General features: G+C 38.5%; 1 protein-coding gene and 1 long non-coding RNA gene across 2 annotated transcripts in view; one reads left to right on the forward strand and one right to left on the reverse strand.

The window, feature by feature from the left end:
- Positions 1-319, reverse strand: part of LOC144891499 (epiphycan-like) — a 69402-nt gene extending 69083 nt beyond the window's left edge. Inside the window, exon 1 of the mRNA XM_078775120.1 lies at positions 206-319. The gene's annotated coding sequence lies outside the window, so the exon portion shown is untranslated. The remainder of the gene's footprint in view (positions 1-205) is intronic.
- The window catches only part of LOC144891500 (uncharacterized), a 39781-nt gene extending 39392 nt beyond the window's left edge, over positions 1-389 (forward strand). Inside the window, exon 3 of the long non-coding RNA XR_013622947.1 lies at positions 252-389. This is a non-coding gene — a long non-coding RNA (uncharacterized LOC144891500). The remainder of the gene's footprint in view (positions 1-251) is intronic.
- The last annotated feature ends 10801 nt before the right edge of the window (positions 390-11190 follow it).

The raw sequence follows: 11190 nt of genomic DNA on the forward strand, positions 1-11190 counted from the left end.
CTGTCAAACTTCCTTGATTCACTTTTGGGAAAACGAATATTCTTCAGATGTGTCTTTCATACATTCAAATATGCAAATGTAGGTAGGAAGACCTGTGAAGATCATCAATAATCAAATGATAAATTACTTGGTGCAATCTTATGATATATTGGAAGGAATGTTTTCAAAGCAAACTTTAATACATTTCATATGTGTAAGGGCTTACCTTTGGGTAATGTTGAAGCTCCCAAGGGTTATTCCTTCCTCACCAGTTCCTGACTTGGCTGTGACTGGAGCTATATGTTCTTCCAAGCTTCCCAGCTCGAGTTCAACGACTAGTGGCTGCCACTGGCTTCCCTGGGACGCTTTCCTGCAGCCCATCCCTCAACTCCACTTCAATCCAATCTCACCCTCCCTGGAGCCCCTTCTTCTTCTTCTTCTTCTGGCTCTCGCGCTCTCCTAGTTTTTTACGCTAATGTCCACAAACGAAGGGTATTAGTATTCAGAACGGTGGTGACACAACTGAGGCCTTAGCTTGGTGACACAGGCTTCTCTGTCTGTTCTGTATGAACATTTCCATTTGTTTATTTATCTGACAATGCATCCGAAACATTTGAAATGCAATGCAATGAGAGTTAGTATATTATACATAAGGGGTAGTAGCGGGTAGAGCGTCAAGATGAAGGAAAAGGGAGTCTGAACCAAGATGAAGCAGAGATTCCTTTTTCAGTTGAATTTGTTAGAATGTGGAATAATTTACCAGGAACGGCAATGGAAATGAGAATAGTTTTGGACGGTGGAAAAATAATCTTACAATAATTCACCAAATGTCTGTCTGTTCCCAGGTACCGCAAAAACGGCTGAACCGATCGCAACGAAATTTGGGTGGGTAATCCTCGGACCCCCTGGAGTGATATTGTTTTCCCAATTTTCCAGTTTTTCCAAACACGATGGAATAATATTTACCGATATGAACAGTGATGTGGCTTTTGTTGAAATTCTAGTAATACTGTCTATATTTAGATGATTTGCGTGTGATATGATTTAACGGATGTTTATATGAATCGTTTAAAATAAAAAAGCCTTCAATTTCTGATATTTTGCCTTTTCATTTGGGCCTCCCAATTGAAGCCCCGCCCAAAGGGCAGGTACCGTTGCGAGTTGAATAAATACCTCGAGGTAGAGTATGCGAATACAGGTATCTTTGGTGAATAGGCAGACGAGAGTGTGACTGTGCGTGTGCATGTGCAATACATGTGCTTTGCTGTTGGACTTCTGATTAAAATTGTTTGGATGAATTAACAATCCTTTCAAATCACTAACCTACACACATGATGTGCGAAGGTTTTGCTAAAGGTTCTGACAGACCAGAACTTTGTTATTGTGGGATCTGGGCTGTCATTGATTCCACCTGGTTTACGGTGCTCAATAATCTTCTTTGTGCTCCGCTGACTTTCCTTCTCACAAGCTCCCCAAAACCAAGGCTCCCATGCTTATGAGACATTCCGCAGGATGGCGTAAACCAGTCTTTTTATTTAAACCTCCAATTCCATCTCCACCCACCAATTCCCTCTTTTCAACTCTTATGCTGGACTTCCTCCACTTTCCACTTTCCTAGGTAGAGAGAGCGCACACCTCCACCTGGCTGAACAGTTTACGTTTTGTATCCCACTGATAGGCCAGCTCTGGATCCGGACCTGAACCCAAATCGAATCGGCTTGTTCTTCTCACCTGATCAAATCGTCCACCTAGTTTCGTCACAAGTAGTCCACAACTTTTTGAGATATCCTGCTATATATCGGTTTTAGCCCGATCACTCAATGGTGAAGAATCACTTAAAGAAATTCTTGTGTCTGGATCCGGATTCAGATCTTCACCAAAATTGAATCAATTCTTCATCGTCACACACCTGACCAGTCCACCAGGTTTTATCCCAATCCCTCCATAATTTTTGAGATATCCTGTTCACAAACAATCCTGTTTTTTTTTAACTCCTCCCCCCAAGCCCTCTCCCTCCCACAGATCTCCCGATGTCCCTGTTCTCTGTTGTTGTACTTGTGTGCTTCCCTCTCTCTCCTCATCTTGTCTCCCGCTCCCTTTATTGTTTGTTTTGTGTGTCCGTTTTTTTGGGGGGGGAATTCATGTTAGCTCCTACACGAGCCTCGATCTTGTATACAACCCCCCCCCCCCAAAACAAACAAACAAACAAACAAACAAACAGGGCTGAAAACAAAGCCTCCATCCACTTTTGGTGACGGAGGTAACAAAATGACTCATGTTGGTTGTTAACGATTGGTCTTCCAATGATGCTGGTAGTTTATTTATAAAAACAAGCAAACTTCCATTGAAAAATACAGAGTAAATGTAATACATTTTTCAGAACAGGCAGCTTACAATAACCTAATATAACATTTTTTGTTGTTGTTGTTGTTGTTGTTGTTGTCTACTAATAACGAATTACAAAGAAAGAATAAGCCACAAAGAGAAAAAGGAAATCAAGATGTCAGTGATTATATTGAAGATGTTAGGGTTAGCCCATCAGAGACTATTCAACAACAGATGTTAGTGACTATATTGAAGATGTTAGGGTTAGCCAATCAGAGACTATTCAACAACAGATGTTAGTGACTATGTTGAAGATGTTCGGGTTAGCCCATCAAAGACTATTCAACAACAGATGTTAGTGACTATATTGAAGATGTTAGGGTTAGCCCATCAGAGACTATTCAACAACAGATGTTAGTGACTATATTGAAGATGTTAGGGTTAGCCAATCAGAGACTATTCAACAACAGATGTTCATCATTATATTGAAGATGTTAGGGTTAGCCCATCAGAGACTATTCAACAACAGATGTTAGTGACTATATTGAAGATGTTAGGGTTAGCCAATCAGAGACTATTCAACAACAGATGTTAGTGACTATATTGAAGATGTTCGGGTTAGCCCATCAAAGACTATTCAACAACAGATGTTAGTGACTATATTGAAGGTGTTAGGGTTAGCCCATCAGAGACTATTCAACAACAGATGTCAGTGACTATATTGAAGATGTTCGGGTTAGCCCATCAGAGACTATTCAACAACAGATGTTAGTGACTACATTGAAGATGTTAGGGTTAGCCAATCAGAGACTATTCAACAACAGATGTTAGTGACTATATTGAAGATGTTAGGGTTAGCCAATCAGAGACTATTTAACAACAGATGTTAGTGACTATATTGAAGATGTTAGGGTTAGGCCATCAGAGACTATTCAACAACAGATGTTAGTGACTACATTGAAGATGTTAGGGTTAGCCAATCAGAGACTATTCAACAACAGATGTTAGTGACTATGTTGAAGATGTTAGGGTTAGCCCATCAGAGACTATTCAACAACAGATGTCAGTGACTATATTGAAGATGTTTGGGTTAGCCCATCAAAGACTATTCAACAACAGATGTTAGTGACTACATTGAAGATGTTAGGGTTAGCCCATCAGAGATTATTCAACAACAGATTTTAGTGACTATATTGAAGATGTTAGGGTTAGCCCATCAAAGACTATTCAACAACAGATGTTAGTGACTATATTGAAGATGTTAGGGTTAGCCCATCAGACTATTCAACAACAGATGCTAGTGACTATATTGAAGATGTTAGGGTTAGCCCATCAAAGACTATTCAACACCAGATGTTTGTGACTATATTGGAGATGTTAGGGTTAGCCCATCAGAGACTATTTAACAACAGATGTTAGTGACTATGTTCAATATGTTAGGGTTAGCCCATCAGAGACTATTCAACAACAGATGTTAGTGACTATATTGAAGATGTTAGGGTTAGCCAATCAAAGACTATTCAACAACAGATGTTAGTGACTATATTGAAGATGTTAGGGTTAGCCCATCAGAGACTATTCAACAACAGATGTTAGTGACTATATTGAAGATGTTAGGGTTAGCCCATCAGAGACTATTCAACAACAGATGTTAGTGACTATATTGAAGATGTTAGGGTTAGCCCATCAAAGACTATTCAACACCAGATGTTTGTGACTATATTGAAGATGTTAGGGTTAGCCCATCAGAGACTATTTAACAACAGATGTTAGTGACTACGTTGAAGATGTTAGGGTTAGCCCATCAGAGACTATTCAACAACAGATGTTAGTGACTATATTGAAGATGTTAGGGTTAGCCCATCAAAGACTATTCAACAACAGATGTTCGTGACTATATTGTAGATGTTAGGGTTAGCCCATCAGAGACTATTTAACAACAGATGTTAGTGACTATGTTGAAGATGTTATGGTTAGCCCATCAGAGACTATTCAACAACAGATGTTAGTGACTATATTGAAGATGTTAGGGTTAGCCCATCAGAGACTATTCAACAACAGATGTTAGTGACTATATTGAAGATGTTATGGTTAGACCATCAGAGACTATTCAACAACAGATGTTAGTGACTATATTGAAGATGTTAGGGTTAGCCTATCAGAGACTATTCAACAACAGATATTAGTGACTATATTGAAGATGTTAGGGTTAGCCCATCAGAGACTATTCAACAGCAGATGTTAGTGACTATATTGAAGATGTTAGGGTTAACCCATCAGAGACCATTCAAAAACAGATGTTGGTGACTATGTTGAAGATGTTAGGGTTAGCCCATCAGAGACTATTTAACAACAGATGTTCGGGACTATATTGAAGATGTTCGGGGTAACCCATCAGAGACCATTCAAAAACAGATGTTGGTGACTATGTTGAAGATGTTAGGGTTAGCCCATCAGAGACTATTTAACAACAGATGTTAGTGACTATATTGAAGATGTTAGGGTTAGCCCATCAGAGACTATTCAACAACAGATGTTAGTGACTATGTTGAAGATGTTAGGGTTAGCCCATCAGAGACTATTCGACAACAGATGTTAGTGACTATATTGAAGATGTTAGGGTTAGCCCATGAGCGACTATTCAACAACAGATGTTAGTGACTATGTTGAAGATGTTAGGGTTAGCCCATGAGAGACTGTTCAACAGCAGATGTTAGAGACTATGTTGAAGATGTTAGGGTTAGCCCATCAGAGACTACTCAACAGATGTTAGTGACTATATTGAAGATGTTAGCATTAGCGCATCAGAGACTATTCAACAACAGATGTTAGTGACTATTTTGAAGATGTTAGGGTTAGCCCATCAGAGACTATTTAACAACAGATGTTAGTGACCATATTGAATATGTTAGCGTTAGCGCATCAGAGACTATTTAACAACAGATGTTAGTGACCATATTGAATATGTTAGCGTTAGCGCATCAGAGACTATTCAACAACAGATGTTAGTGACTATGTTGAAGATGTTAGGGTTAGCCCATGAGCGACTATTCAACAGCAGATGTTAGTGACTATATTGAAGATGTTAGCGTTAGCCCATCAGAGACTATTCAACAACAGATGTTAGTGACAATTTTGAAGATGTTAGGGTTAGCCCATCAGAGACTATTTAACAACAGATGTTAGTGACTATGTTGAAGATGTTAGGGTTAGCCCATCAGAGACTATTCAACAACAGATGCTAGTGACTATATTGAAGATGTTAGGGTCAGCCCATCAAAGACTATTCAACACCAGATGTTTGTGACTATATTGGAGATGTTAGGGTTAGCCCATCAGAGACTATTTAACAACAGATGTTGGTGACGATGTTGAAGATGTTAGGGTTAGCCCACCAGAGACTATTCAACAACAGATGTTAGTGACTATATTGAAGATGTTAGGGTTAGCCCATCAGAGACTATTCAACAACAGATGTTAGTGACTATATTGAAGATGTTAGGGTTAGCCCATCAAAGACTATTCAACACCAGATGTTTGTGACTATGTTGAAGATGTTAGGGTTAGCCCATCAGAGACCATTTAACAACAGATGTTAGTGACTATGTTCAAGATGTTAGGGTTAGCCCATCAGAGACTATTCAACAACAGATGTTAGTGACTATATTGAAGATGCTAGGGTTAGCCAATCAAAGACTATTCAACAACAGATGTTAGTGACTATATTGAAGATGTTATGGTTAGCCCATCAGAGACTATTCAACAACATATGTTAGTGACTATATTGAAGATGTTAGGGTTAGCCCATCAAAGACTATTCAACACCAGATATTTGTGACTATATTGAAGATGTTAGGGTTAGCCCATCAGAGACTATTTAACAACAGTTGTTAGTGACTACGTTGAAGATGTTAGGGTTAGCCCATCAGAGACTATTCAACAACAGATGTTAGTGACTATATTGAAGATGTTAGGGTTAGCCCATCAAAGACTATTCAACAACAGATGTTCGTGACTATATTGTAGATGTTAGGGTTAGCCCATCAGAGACTATTTAACAACAGATGTTAGTGACTATGTTGAAGATGTTAGGGTTAGCCCATCAGAGACTATTCAACAACAGATGTTAGTGACTATATTGAAGATGTTAGGGTTAGCCCATCAGAGACTATTCAACAACAGATGTTAGTGACTATATTGAAGATGTTATGGTTAGCCCATCAGAGACTATTCAACAACAGATGTTAGTGACTATATTGAAGATGTTAGGGTTAGCCTATCAGAGACTATTCAACAACAGATATTAGTGACTATATTGAAGATGTTAGGGTTAGCCCATCAGAGACTATTCAACAGCAGATGTTAGTGACTATATTGAAGATGTTAGGGTTAACCCATCAGAGACCATTCAAAAACAGATGTTGGTGACTATGTTGAAGATGTTAGGGTTAGCCCATCAGAGACTATTTAACAACAGATGTTCGGGACTATATTGAAGATGTTAGGGGTAACCCATCAGAGACCATTCAAAAACAGATGTTGGTGACTATGTTGAAGATGTTAGGGTTAGCCCATCAGAGACTATTTAATGAGCTCTGATGATTAGCCCATCAGACTATTCAACAACAGATGTTAGTGACTATGTTGAAGATGTTAGGGTTAGCCCATGAGCGACTATTCAACAACAGATGTTAGTGACTATGTTGAAGATGTTAGGGTTAGCCCATGAGAGACTATTCAACAGCAGATGTTAGAGACTATGTTGAAGATGTTAGGGTTAGCCCATCAGAGACTACTCAACAGATGTTAGTGACTATATTGATGATGTTAGCATTAGCGCATCAGAGACTATTCAACAACAGATGTTAGTGACTATTTTGAAGATGTTAGGGTTAGCCCATCAGAGACTATTTAACAACAGATGTTAGTGACTATATTGAAGATGTTAGCGTTAGCGCATCAGAGACTATTCAACAGCAGATGTTAGTGACTATATTGAAGATGTTAGGGTTAACCCATCAGAGACCATTCAAAAACATGTTGGTGACTATGTTGAAGATGTTAGGGTTAGCCCATCAGAGACTATTTAACAAAAGATGTTCGGGACTATATTGAAGATGTTAGGGTTAACCCATCAGAGACCATTCAAAAACAGATGTTGGTGACTATGTTGAAGATGTTAGGGTTAGCCCATCAGAGACTATTTAACAACAGATGTTAGTGACTATATTGAAGATGTTAGGGTTAACCCATCAGAGACCATTCAACAACAGATGTTAGTGACTATGTTGAAGATGTTAGGGTTAGCCCATCAGAGACTATTCAACAGATGTTAGTGACTATATTGAAGATGTTAGCGTTAGCCCATCAGAGACTATTCAACAACAGATGTTAGTGACTATGTTGAAGATGTTAGGGTTAGCCCATCAGAGACTATTTAACAACAGATGTTAGTGACTATGTTGAAGATGTTAGGGTTAGCCCATCAGAGACTATTCAACAAACAGTAACTCTGATTTCTACTTCCCTTTTACTTTGAAATCAAATGTTATTTCTTGTTAAGAGTTTGTGCAACAACAAAACAGATTTAAATCAGTTACTCGGACAAGGCTCAAGCCCCACTTTTCAACATTCATCCACAGACTGTGCAGGCAGCATGCTGCGGAAATAAAAATAGAGGAAGACATGATTGAGGAAGAGTGGAGGGGACGATGGAGGGATAACGTTATTTTGATTAGGAAGTGAAACCCAAGCACTCATTGTCATCTCTTCTCATTGTTTAATTTTAACGGGATCAAGACGATGAACAACTGTTGTTGTTGTTGTGCTTGTGTGTTTTCCTCTCTCCCTCCTCTTTGTCTCCCGCTCCCTTTATTACCCTCGCCAGAGGAGAGGGTATTGCATTTGAGTCCCTTTGTTCCTTGCAAAATCGAAGATTTTTCAAGTATATTGGTCGGTTGTGTTTGTGGTTCTGTCTGTCTGTTTGTCTGTCTGTCTGTCTGTTTGTCTGTCTGTCTGTCTGTTTGTCTGTCTGTCTGTCTGTTTGTTTGTCACCGGCCTACAGGTCACAATTTTCAACCGATCTTCACGAAACTTCACCAAATGGTAGAGTTGGTCAAAAGGAAGAAGCCTATTGTTTTTGGGGTCAATAGGTCAAAAGGTCAACATAGGCCAAAGGTCACCAACATTGCTACATTTCTAAAATCCTAAATTTTCATCCGATTGACTTGAAATTTGAAGAGGACTTGCATATCTGGTCACTGAATTCAACCACTAAGTATTCTTGAGGTCAACATAGGCCAAAAGGTCAACATAGGCCAGAAGGTCAACATAGGCCAAATTTCTAAAATCCTCAATTTTCATCCGATTGACTTGAAAATTGAACAGCATTTGCATATCTGCTCACTGAATTCAACCACCAAGTATTTTTGAGGTCAACATAGGCCAAAAGGTCAACAAAGGCCAAATTTCTAAAATCCTCAATTTTCATCCAATTGACTTGAAATTTGAAGAGGACTTGCATATCTGGTCACTGAATTCAACCACAAATTATATTTTAGGTGAACATAGGCCAAAAGGTCAACATAGGCCAAATTTCTAAAATCAACAATTTTCATCCAATTGACTTGAAATTTGAAGAGGACTTGCATATCTGGTCACTGAATTCAACCACAAATTATATTTTAGGTGAACATAGGCCAAAAGGTCAACATAGGCCAAATTTCTAAAATCAACAATTTTCATTTGATTGACTTGAACTTCTTAGAGGATTTATATATATGGTCACTGAATTCAACCACCATCTATTTTTGAGGTCAACATAGGCCAAATTTTTTATATCATCAATTTTCATCCGATTGACTTGAAAATTGAACAGCATTTGCACATCGAGTCACTAAATAGGGAAACTAACTAGTTTTGAGGGCAAAAGGTCAAAGGTCAACTCAAGGTCAACCTTCCAAAATCATAATTTTTCATCTGAAAAATCGTCAATTTTCATCCTGTTGACCCGAGCTTTGATCAAGATTGTAAATTATATTCTTCATGAAGTGGACAATTTGCTGTATCAATGGAAAACTTTGGGGGGGGGGGGGGGGGGATTTTGTAAGTATCGTGCTACGCATGACGTCTTCTTGTTTGTCTGTTTGTCTGTCTGTCTGATTGTTTGTCTGTCTGATTGTTTGTCTGTCTGTTTGTTAGTCTGTCTGTTTGTTTGTCTCTTTGTTTGCACAGAATAAATATGATTTTCTCTGCAACCATTTGTCCGATTGACAGGAAAATTTCATCATCGGTGTAGCTCCACTTCCAGAATTTTTTAAATAATTATGACATCATAGGTCATGTGGTTCGGCCGCCATCTTGGGAAAACCGAAAATTTTTTCACCTCCATGTCTCCGAAAGCGCTGAATAGAAAAAATTGAGACATGGCTCATTGTAAAGAACTCTCCATGTGGAATAGCATCTGTGAATGATGTCATAGGTGCCTCCATTATGACGTCATAATTCGACAAGTACAAAACTTCATCTGATCAAGATGAAATTTATTGAGCATAACCTAGGAATAAATTAGTGGGGAAAAAAATTAATGATGACGTCATCGGACACGTGTTTCGGCCGCCATATTGGTTTTAACGCAAAAGCCTTAAAAAGCACTGAAAATACATCCTGGCGAGGGTTTGCAATCTCCGATTGCTCTTTTTCTTGTTTATTGTATGTTTTATGGGTCTGTGCCTGTTCTCGTGTGTAATGTGTTAGCTCTTACACGAGCCTTGACTCTGTATCCTAAAAAGGAAAAAAACTTTCCATGCTGTCTGTGGAGTCCCCTCATATAGACCACTTAGTTGCGGAATTGATTTTTCTGAGCCTTTGGTGGCATGGCATTTCATCAGCTAGTTGTTTGATGAGATAACCAATTCAAATTACAGTGTATTTATTCTCTGCTCCTCATGACTCTTTGAAAACAGCTATACCTTACATTTAGCCCTCAATGTGATGTGATGCAGATCCCAAGGCAGGGACTAGTTGCAATAACCATTTTCTACCCGGATATGTGTGAACAGAAATGAACAAAAATAAATGCGGAAATGGTCAGACATGCTGTGTTTGACTTGTGAAACAAACGACAGTTGAGTATGACAACATGTGTGAGCAATGAAAAATTTATGCAAGGAACTGGCATTAAAAATGAACTAAGATTTAAGGGGAGAGTTAGGAAATCAAAGTACAATTGTTTATATAGGGGATTATACCAAAGGAGGTGTGCTGGGAAGAGGACATTTCATATTGAACTGCAGGACACAGTCCTTTCAGCAACATTCTTGTCTCAGAACAACATTTTCCCAAACACGTTGTAGACAGTGGTACGTGCCGCGGGGTAATTCGGATCTTTTGATTTTGTTTCCATCCAAACGAAGGACACGGAGATCAGAGTAACTTCCAGAATGGCAGAAGCTTGAAGGAGACAGCTCTGTGGAGGAATATAATATTATTGGCAATTAGAAATTTATTAATGAGAAATGTACAAAGATTAGAAAAATTAGAAAGACATTGCATTGAGAATGCTGCATATTATATCGAAATTGTTAACCCGATGCATGAGATGGCAATTCTGATCAGAACATGCAAATGAGCAAATTGTAATCATTAAAATGTGCAGATAACTGCTTATAAATTATGAGTTGATCGTTCTTCAAACAAGGAAAATTTATAAACTATTTATCAGGAAGTCGGTAGGATTTGTTTTGTCGGGATGGCATGGATGGACGCTTCATATGTTTAATACAACACACATCTTCAAATAAATCTATCAAGATACAAACCTATCAACCAATTAAATAAATGAACAGGATTATAACTAATTAATTGACACATGTGGGAAAATTCCAC

The sequence above is a fragment of the Myxine glutinosa genome, chromosome 4, assembly GCF_964187855.1.
Source record: "Myxine glutinosa chromosome 4, kmMyxGlut1.1, whole genome shotgun sequence".
NCBI classification, from domain to species: domain Eukaryota; kingdom Metazoa; phylum Chordata; class Myxini; order Myxiniformes; family Myxinidae; genus Myxine; species Myxine glutinosa.